Below are 11,503 nucleotides of genomic sequence, written 5' to 3' on the forward strand. Positions count from 1 at the left end.
GCTTTATGCTTTATTAATGGATGGGTTTTATAATAAAATAAATATTTTGTTTACCATATTAATGTAAAACAAGGGTTGTGCCGAATATTATATACCCTACACCAAATTATACTTCAAAATACAAATTTTAAATATTTTTAAAATTTTTTTTTGAATTTAAAATAAATTTTTTAAATTTAATTTTTTTAAATTTAAAATTTTTTTTTTTTTTAAATTTTAAAATTTTTTTTTGATTTTTTCAATTTTTTTTTGTGAAAAAAAAATTTGGGTTAAAAAATATTTTTTCCGATTTTGACCCATTATAGGTCTAACTTACTATGGTTTTATATACGTCATCTTATATACGTCATATTGTCTTTATTAATGACTTAGTAATCCAGATATAGGTAAAAAATAGTTCAAAAATCGAGGTTGTCCTGGTTTTTTTCTCATATCTCAGCCATTTGTGGACCGATTTTGCTGATTTTAAATAGGGAACTTCTCGAAAGCATGTCTGACAGAATTATTGAAGATTTGGATGCCGAAGATATCTGGGGTCTTCAGAAAATTGATTTCAACAAACAGACGGACAGACAGACGGACATGGCTTAATCTATAATGATCCAGAATATATATACTTCATAGGGTGGGAAAAATTATATTGTGGAAATTACAAACGGAATGACAAACTTATATATGTATACCCTTCTCACGAAGGTGAAGGGTATAAAAAAGTACCAAAAAGAAGGCTCAATTTCACACCTTATACCATCAAATTCCAAAAAAGTGCCAAAATCCATTTGAATTTTTTATTTAGTGGAACACAATTCCATTTAAATTTAATTTATGGGATATGTGAAACAAAAAAGTATTAAAAATCGGGTTCCGCCCGTTTTATCCCCTTAAATGTACAAAAATCTAAAATGTACATTTCAATTATTTTTTGCATAAATTTAGATTAAGTTGGATTTTTGGTGCTAGCTTTATTGATTTCAGGGATATAGAGATACCGATATTATCCCCTTAGTGGATCTACGCGTGGAGAGAGTTGCTTACATCCAAAATATCAATCCATAAAAATTGTCTAAATTGGGAAACATTTTTGTATAGAAAAATTTAAATATAGATTTTTCAATAATGTTTTTTATCATGAAATTTTGGACACATTGTTCATTTGATAAAAAGACAAGGTCTGTTAAAAATAACAAGAATCGGTGCATGATTGCTTTATTACAATCCATACGATTTAGGAGCTTAAGGTTTCTTCAAAAGATTGTTTATTATACCCCTCACCATGAGTGGCAAAGGTATATATAAGTTTGTCATTCCTTTTGTAATTTCTACATTTTTCATTTCCGACCCCACAAAGTATATATATTCTGGATCGTTATAGATAGAAAAGCCGATATAGCCTTGTCCGTCTATCCGTCTTTATGTTGAAATCAACTTTCCGTAGCTCCCAAATAACTTACATACGTGATTCATACATGAATATATCGGTAATTTTTTCGGCTCGGTTCGACAAAATCGGCCCACAAATGGCTGAGATATAAGAAAAAAACCGGGACAACCTCGATTTTTTGCCTATTTTTGATCTATATCTGGATTACTAAGTCATTAATATAGACAATATGGATAACTAATGAAAGATATTTCAAAGTCCATTGTAATATAAGCTAGTAAATTGGACCTACAATGGGTCAAAATCGGGAAAAATATTTTTTAACCCGAATTTATTTTTTCATCCAAAAATTTTTTTTTCATAATTTCTTTTTCCAAAAAAAAAAAAAATTGGAAAAAACTTCTTTAAAAAAATAAAAAACAAATTGGAAACAAAAATTTATAAAATATTGAAAACAATTTTGAAAAAAAAAAATATTTTTTTTTGTTTTTATTCAATTTCCTTTTTAATTTTAAAACATTTTTTTTTAAATCTAATTTTTTTTTTGTGAAAAAAAAATCGGGCCGACTTACCTGATAGCCTTATATACGCCGTTGAAAAGGTCTTCTTTTTATCATTTTTTAACAATGCGATCATAGTTAAAAATTAATAGTGAATAGCACTACAGATATAGATCAAAAAAGGGTAAAAAATCGAAAAAAAATCGTTTTTCCTTATATCTCAGCCATTTGTGTACCGATTTTAAATAGCTTCCGAACCGGGTCAATAGCGGATATATTGATGTATGAATCATGTATGTAAGTTATTTGGGGGGCTACGGAATGTTGATTTCAACATACAGATGGACAGACGGGCATGGCTATATCGACTCCGCTATCTATAACGATCCAGAATATATATACTTTGTGGGGTAGCAAATGAAAAATGTAGAAATTACAAACGGAATGACAAACTTATAGTATATACCCTTGCCACTCACTCATGGTGAAGAGTATAAATATAAATCTTATGTAGATCAAACCAAAATTTTACACAGATCAGTTGTATTCAAAAATCATACTATTGGATTTTGTGACGATCAGTCTATAATTTGCCATAGCTTCCATATAAGATACATAGATATGGGAACACGTTCTGAATTAAATTTTTGCCAATAATTTGATCAATAGGGAGCAGGGACCGAAAATGACAGTTATTATTTGCCAATTAGTAGTTATAGCTCAAAAATTACCCATATTTTTGTTTACAATATCTAATAGAGTATAAAACTCTACTTTAAATTCGAATATTGTTTTGTTGGTGCATGAATATTTACTACGTACATAATTATTTGAACACGTTCTTAATGGCTGATAACTCATTGTGGATTTGTGACTTTTTCTCATAATTTAAGAACTCATCAGTCGCAGTACTAGTTACTTACCTAAGCATTACTTACGTATGTACGTATATTCATACAGACATGTCAATTAAAGTGTGTTTTTATTAAAAGTAGCTACGATTTGGCCACCAAAATAAATCGAAGGAACTGAACATTTTACGTCTAAGCACGTATTTGAATAAACACGTGTGACCCACTCATATCATCTGTATGAATGAGTGTATGTCTGTGTCTAATTGATAAGGCGAAATGGGAGTAAGTTCAGACACACATTTTAGCCGATGATAAAATTTAAAAAATAAAAAAAATAAATAAATGTTGCTGATACCTTGATATCTGGTTTGTTTATACGACGCTAGAATTTATTGGGCTCTAATTTGTCTATAATTACTCATGCTTAAAAATAACATTTGATTTTTTGTATAATTTTCCTATTTTAGAATTGAAGAACGACATTAAATTTGTAGATTTTAATTTACTTTAAATGTACATACATACATATGTATGTATTTAATCTTATTTACAATTGGACTTTTCAAATTATCGTAGACCAATAAATGGAAAAAAATCTTTTAAATGTGATTCATTTGAAATGTTTATCTTAAGAAAAAAGCACAGTTCCCCTCATAATAATTTACTAAGAAAACTACCAAAAAATCAGTGTTGACTTAATTTGTCATGGATCATTTTTAAACTACATACGATGATTACCTATGGTTTTAAGTACATTGTACTTATGGTGAATAATTATATTTCGAGACCATAAAAAAACACATGAAATAAGTTTCCATACGAATTAATAAAGACAGTTTGATTTGAACATGTTTTAATATCAAAATATGAAATTTTTTTTAAAAAATTTCGAAATATGTTTTTTAAAGATTTTTAATATGTATGTAGTATGTAATTAAAAAGAACATTATCTATTAATATTTTAATTAATCTGGATAATGTATGTATTTGCATACTTCAATCACTTCTGGTTATTATTACATGAATTTTGAAAAGAAAATCCAAAACCAGTTTTATTGTACAACAATATATGGATACATATGTATATAATATAATTCGATGATTTAATGCTAGAATTTAATTTAAAAGTTGACATGAAAACATAAACTTGTCTTATTAGAAAATTAGAAAAAAAAACAAAACTGGTTAAATAATTTATATTCACAAATATGTCTATAAGGAAAACTAATAAATACATACGTACTTGCAATATACATACACTCTAAAAATATATTCAAAATATAACTGGATAAGCCTCAAACACAAAAATATTGAAACAATGATTCGAATCTTATATAACCTTCACCAAATTATACTTTAAAATAAAAATTTTAAATATTTCAAGGTAAACATAATTGAAAAAAATAAATTAATTTTGTATTGAAAAAAATTTTGACATTTTTTTTCAAAATTTAATTTTAAAATTTGTTTAATTTTTAAAAAAATGTTTTTTAATTTATGTTTTAGTGAAAAAATTTCATGATAAAAAAATCGGGTTAATAAATATTTTTCCCGATTTTGACCCATATAACACCAAGTAAGGCGGACCTACAGACTTAATATGGTGTTATATACGTCGTTGTAAAGGCTTTTGAAATATCTATTATTATTATTTGGGGGCTACGGAAAGTTGATGGCTATATCAACTCCGCTTTCTATAACGATCCAGAATATATAACTTTGTGGGGTTGCAAATGAAAAATGTAAAAATTACAAACGGAATGGCAAACTTATATATATAATTGTCACTCATGGTGAATGGTTAAAAAACGACTTCATGACTTACCGGATATCATAACTTTCCGAAGATCCGTAATAACATTCATAAATGATTGATACATCAATATATCCGCCTAGGTTGCTAAATTCGGCCCATAAATGGCTGAGATACAAGCAAAAAACAGCGACTTACTCGATTTTTTCACTAATTTTTTTCCACAAATTTCTTTTGCCATAAAATTTTTTTTTTTTAATAATTATCTTAAAGTATATTTTGGTGAAGGGTGTAAAAGATTTGTCACAGCCGAATATAGCACTCTTACTTCTTGCTGTATTTGTATTAAACCACGAGGTAAACCCCATCGTAATTAGATAAAATAAAAATATCAAGATACCGGTAACTTTTATAAATTCTGAAAAAAGAACTTATTTGAAACAATTCCTATAACACAACATTTAAGGCCCTATTCATAAACAATTTTTAAATTTACGCAACATTTTAAAATCAAATTTTTTATGGAAAATTAGGGCCTGGCTCACTAAATGCGAACATTTTCTTCTTATTTTATATTGAATATAAATTTGAAAGAAATATTCGTTCGCATTTAGTGAGCCATTGTTTAAATTTAAAATTGTTTTATGAATATGGGGGTTAACGTTTATATTATTAAAATTCATTAAATGTATTCATTTAATTCACTATCTATAAATGATACCTATTTTTGATTTGATGACTGCTACAGTAAAAATATATAGTACCTACTTAAGGTATTTTCAGATGACAATACTGAGTACTAAAACTTTTGTATTGTAATGGATTTTCAAAAAATGTAAAGAAAATATAAATAAAAAGTAACATTTGCAAAAAATATCAATACTAAACAATAAAATATTTTAAGTACAAGAAATGTAATTTTCAAAAAGATTTCTTGACATACCGAATGGATTTAATAATATTTTAAATTTGAAATGTATTAACCCTCTAACCGGCAAGGCTGCCTTTAGGCGGGGTATGTTAAATGTATGTAATGCTGCTTTATTTGCTTATTTCTCCCGTTATAATGGTAATCATGTGTAAAGAGACAAACAATTTACTTATTGTGAGAAATATGAACGTGCACTTGTCTTTTGTTTTATTCAAACAATAACCTGATATATTTTCTTACCTCAAAATAAAATTGGTCGGTTAGAGGGTTAATACTTATTATTGTCATCAGTAAATATCACAGTGCAACACCAAAAAAAATAATCACATACGGACACCACTACGTGATAAAAGACCAAAAAAAAGACCTGTGTCTCCCAGGTCTTCACCTTCGTGGGAAGGGTATATATTAGTTTGTCATTCCGTTTGTAAGTTCCACAATATAATTTTCCGACCCTATAAAGTATATATATTCTGGATCCTTATAGATAGCGTAGTCGATTAAGCCATCTGTCTAGTGAAATCAATTTTCTGAGATCTTCGGGATCCAAATCTTCAATAACAGACATGAGAAGTTTATTATTTAAAATCAGCAAAATCGGTCCACAAATGGCTGAGATATGAGGAAAAAACCAGGACAACCTCGATTTTTTACCTATTTTTTATCTATATCTATCTGAATTCACAAACAAAAATTTTAGAACCAAAACAATTTGTTTTAAAATTTAAAAAAAAAAAATTAAATTCAAAAAAAAAAATTTCAAAGTAATAATTTGAAAAAAAATTTTTCCAAAAAATTTAAAAAACAACTTTGGAAAAAAAATTTGTTTACCTAAAAATTTTTAAAATTTGTATTTGGCAGTATATTTGGTGAAGGGTATATAAGATTCAGCACAGCTCTCTTATTTGTTTTTTTGGTCTTTTTTCACGTAGTCGTTTCCATATATGGTTATATTTCCATGACACAAAAAATTATCTGTGTATCTTTCATTGAAAACGGAAACTGATTATGCATTTTTTAACTGGATGAAAACCCAAGTCGATTGACAGTGACGCAGGATAAAACCTGACTTTGATTTTCCGTTTCGATTTAAAAGTTTTGATGAACAAAAATTTTTTAGAAATAAATTTTTTCCGATTTTGTTCCATTGTCGGTCCGAATTGAAATGTTTATCATTAGATATTCATATTGTCTATGTTAATGATTTAGTAATGGTTTTTTGCTTATATATCAGCCGGTTGAGGGTGGATTCCCAATTCCCGAATTTAAATAGCTACCGAACCGGGACTATAGCGGATATATAGATATATCAATTAAGTTTGTAAGTTATATTTGGGCTTTGGAATGATAATTTCAACAGAGAAACGGACATGGCTATATAGACTCCGATATCTATAAATATCCAGAATATACTATATGGATTCACAAATGAAATATGTAGAAATTACAAACGGAATTAACTACACACTTATACATACCTTTATCACTCATGTTGAAAGGTATACAAATTGCCGACGAATTGCGACAATATGGTCATAACTAGGGTATTCAATTAATCGGGTATCTGGTTTAATCGCTTAACCGAGTAAATAATTAATCGGGGTTTAGATTTATTCGGTTAATAATCGGATAATTTAAAATTATTCGATTAACCGAATAATGTCTATTTTAAATTGAAAATACAACCAAGAATTTTGTGTACAAAAAAAAACAAAAAAACTAATAAAACATAACAATTCAACCAAAAAATAATAGCAAATATGGAATTAGAGATCATTTTTGTATATACATTTGAGTTTTTTTATGATTTTAGTGGGATCTTCTGAAATAATCTTTTAAAAATTTTTGTTTCCTTTTAAGCGATTTTTTTCTTTAGATTTAATAAAACTTGACTTGGAAAAATCTCTTTCGCTGATTGTAGATGTTGGAGAAATCGAAAGCATGATAAAGAATATCACAGTTTTTTTTTTAGTTTTTTCTAAGCATATCAAAAATTTCGTTATACCATTGGTGTAATTTTTGGATTGTTTTAGATATTGAAAACTTTTTATAGTTTCGTTAAGTTCTGTACATGCAAATGCAAACACAGTTTCAAATACATGTAAACTAAATATGTCAGTTGTTATTCTCACTAAACATTTTTCTTGGATATTCGAAAAAATATATTTTATTTGAAATTTGTATTTGAAAAATATATGCAAAAAAAAAGAAGGAATTTCGGTTAATCGATTAATCGACACAAATTAATCAGTTTATTTGTTATTTGAAAATCGACAATTTTAAATTATTCGAACAGTTAACCGTCCAAAATTAATCGGTTAACCGATTAACGGTTAATCGATTGAATATCCTAGTCATAACTCAAAATTTATATTTTTCGAACTGAGTACTACAAAATGTTTTCCATGTTTGAATCCTTCATATGACTTCATCTTTTTACTAAAATGTCTGTTAATATCTGTTTGGGAGAGATTTGTTCTTATATACCTCAAAACGAAAACCGATACAGAACTATTATGTGACTAAAGATCACATTTTTAATCCGAAAAAATTGGGGTTGTTTTGCATATTACAATACAGATCACAATATTGGTTTAAAATTAATCTTTCAATATAATTAACTTGATTTTATTAAATTTCATTAAGTTAAGGGATATGTAATGGAACTAGTGCTTTTAAATCAACACAATCTCTAACTTCAAATCCATATTTGTTTGGTGATCGTGTTTATATTTTGTTTCAGTGTAATTTTTACATAGAACGTAGTATGTATTTGCAGAATACATACATACATATTTATGTGTAATAAGTTTATACTTATTGTATATAATGAATAAACAGACGAACGTGGCTATTACTAATTAATATTTATAAAAGAAATTATAAGATGTTTTCTATTAGTAAACTTTATTGCAAGTATTCACCTCTTTTAAACAATAAATTTCTCAACTATTACCGTATAATATGCCTGATTTCTTAAAAAGTGCTAAGTTTGTCCGGCTGACATTTGAAACAATTTTTGATACGATCGTACTACTAGACTGAATTGCAATTGTTTTATACTGTTAAGAGTAAATGCAATTTCAATCATATTTATTTCTAGGTTGGATTGCAAAAAAATCTACTAGAGATTGCCAAAGCAAATTTTGTGTATTTTCTATAGAAAACTTTGTGGAATCTATCTATATCCATAAAAATGAAATGGTCCATGTATGTAGTGGCATCACGTGAGAACGGCTGGAGCGATTTCGCTGATTTTTTTTTATTCAATTCGAAATTTTCAGCAGATGGTTTATAAAGAAAAAAAAATTCAAAAATTCCGGGTAAAACTCGGAATTTTTTTTTGATTCTAGTCAACTGTAATAAAAAAGCTCCCTAAAGTATGCATTACAAATTTAGATATTTTATTTGCAAATAAATAAGAACAGACATTTGTATATGGGCTGGAGAAAGTTGAAGAACTAAATGCTACCGGGCGAAGCCGGGCGGTCAACTAGTAGTATATAAAAATGAAATGGTCCATGGAGATGTAATGGCATCACGTGAAAACGGCTGGAGCGATTTGGCTGATTTTTTTTGTATTCGATTCGAAATTTCCAGGATATTCAGAAATTTAAATTTTTAATATATTACCTCCTTTTCACTTCTCATTTTTCTTAATAAGAGACATTTTTTGGAGAAACTTGAAGAACTAACATTAGTAAATAGCTACCGGGCGAAGCCGGGGCGTTATAAATATAAATTGTTGTATTCTAGGTACAAAAAAAGTACTATTTGAATATTATTTTAATACCGAACAAAAACTTCTTTCGTCATCTCGAATATGGAACAAGGATGGCTACGGATTCAAAGCGGTAACGTTAATTTGGATTAATTCGCTAACGGTGACTTTTTGGTAACGGCATTTCCTGTTATTTAACTAAAAACAAACACAATTCGTTGTAGCCCTATCTGTCTGTACATTTAGTATGATTTCGTTGTAAAAATGTTCATGCTTAATTACAAACATGTGTATAGAAAATTTTTAACATTTAATTCTTCTGGTGTTTAAGATCAATGGAAAATTTCTAACTGTAATATGCTCGCATATATCAGACTGTTTCACTACCCAGCAGTTCGGGGCAACTGTTCCGAACTAATGATTTAAGGGTTACCTCCGGTTACAGAGTTTCCTAAGTGACTAGTTATGTTTGTGTCCTAGGAGAAAGTCAAAAGACCTTACATAGAGCGCGAAGGCTCTACAAAATTACACTAAGTGACAATTGACTATCTAATAGATTACTTGTGGTGGGTAAAATAACAGCTCACTAAAATGCAATACAAATAAAGTAAAATTATTACACTATAGGTTACTTAAAGGCACTAAAGTGACAATTATCTTCACGCTAGGTTACCTCGGATGTCACAAGTAACCAATTGAATTATCTCTGCATTAAAAAGACTACTTAGATAAAAATATAGAGATTGAAGTCAGCCAAGTAATTAGGCATTAGTGTTGCATTAGTCTAAAATGGACACACTGGCAACTTGTAAAACTGCAGGTTATATATATAAAAGTGTGATTGTATATATTGCAGCTATTTTGGGAAGAATTTTGCGTAGCAGCTTTTTTTGTAGTTTTTTTTTTTATATTTTTGTCACAAACAATTAAATGTTGTAGTTTGTAAAATGAAAAGCATGTTGTAGTCGTTGTCGTAGAATTAACCATATTTAGTTAAGACAAGTAAATGATTAGTGGTGATGATTAAATTGTTGTCAACTTGAGCACAATTCAAAATAATAAAATAAAAAACATATAGAGACATACAAACATTTAAACATTCATACATATATGTGTGTATGCATAATAAATAATAAGAAATAAATAATTGACAATTTATTGAAATTACAGTCACAACAAGAAATTGGTGGTCAATATCATTTCAAGCTAAACTTTTATTTAGGTAAGTCTATTTACTCCAGTGTCGGTAATAAAAACTTAGATATACATACGTATATCAAACAACTCAGTCCAAGAATGACTCCGTAAATGATGACACACTACTTAACAGCCCAAAAGGGCACCTCTTGCTAAATATTGGATGTATGACTTAAAAATGCGGTATTTTTTAAAATTTTTATGATACGCGATTTGAGAATTTTTGCCCTAAAGTTTTATTTTACATAAAAAATAGATGTTTTTTGAAAGTACCTGGTCCCCTCGGTAACAACTATTTTGAAACTGGTTTTCCTTTAAAATATTTTATGAAAACTTAGCTTTCAGAAAGTAGAAATTCCTTATACATCCTCTTAGAAATTTTTTGCGATAACTTAAAAAGAAAAAAAGGTTATTTTTTCCCAAAAAATTAGCGAAAAATCGCTTTTAAAATTTTTTTTAAATTCAAATGCATATAACTTTGGACTTAGTCATTATTTTTAAACAATTCTTTTTCCATTTGACACATACATGTGTTGTTAGTCCAATAGAGGAAAAGTGGAGAAATATTTGGATACGCTGTTATCTAAAAACTGGAGTAGGGTGAGTAAAAATGTTGAAAATTTAATTTTCAAATGCGAATATCTAATAAGCTATAATAGATAATTGAAAGCTACGACGAGGTTTTTTGTAGTGCTCGATGAGAAGAAGTTGAAATCGGAACTCAAACCAAGAAATAATATCGTTTTAAAAATGTAACATACCCGAGGTGTCCTACTTTGAGGGCCCTTGGTCGCGCTCCTGGTGGGCCCATGAGGTTCACGTTCAAAACTTAAACATGACAAGACTTCTTCTTTGCGCATGTGAAATTTCATTTAAATTAATCTAACCATTTAGAAATCACAGATTTATTTCCCTCTTTATTTTCTATACCACTGTGTGTCGCTAACGATAAAATTTGTTTACTGTAAAATGTAAACATTGACTTACGATAAAATCTTACCCCCTATATTTTTGATGTTATTAACAATTTTGATATTCTGAGAACGCTAAAACATCAGTTGGTCCGTAAAATTTTAATTTCTGCAATAAAACAAAAATTTTAAAAATGTCGTTTACGATAATTTGGCGCTAAGTGCTCGATATATGTAGCTTTCTTACTTGTTTTT

The sequence above is a fragment of the Calliphora vicina genome, chromosome 5, assembly GCF_958450345.1.
Source record: "Calliphora vicina chromosome 5, idCalVici1.1, whole genome shotgun sequence".
In the NCBI taxonomy this organism is placed as follows: domain Eukaryota; kingdom Metazoa; phylum Arthropoda; class Insecta; order Diptera; family Calliphoridae; genus Calliphora; species Calliphora vicina.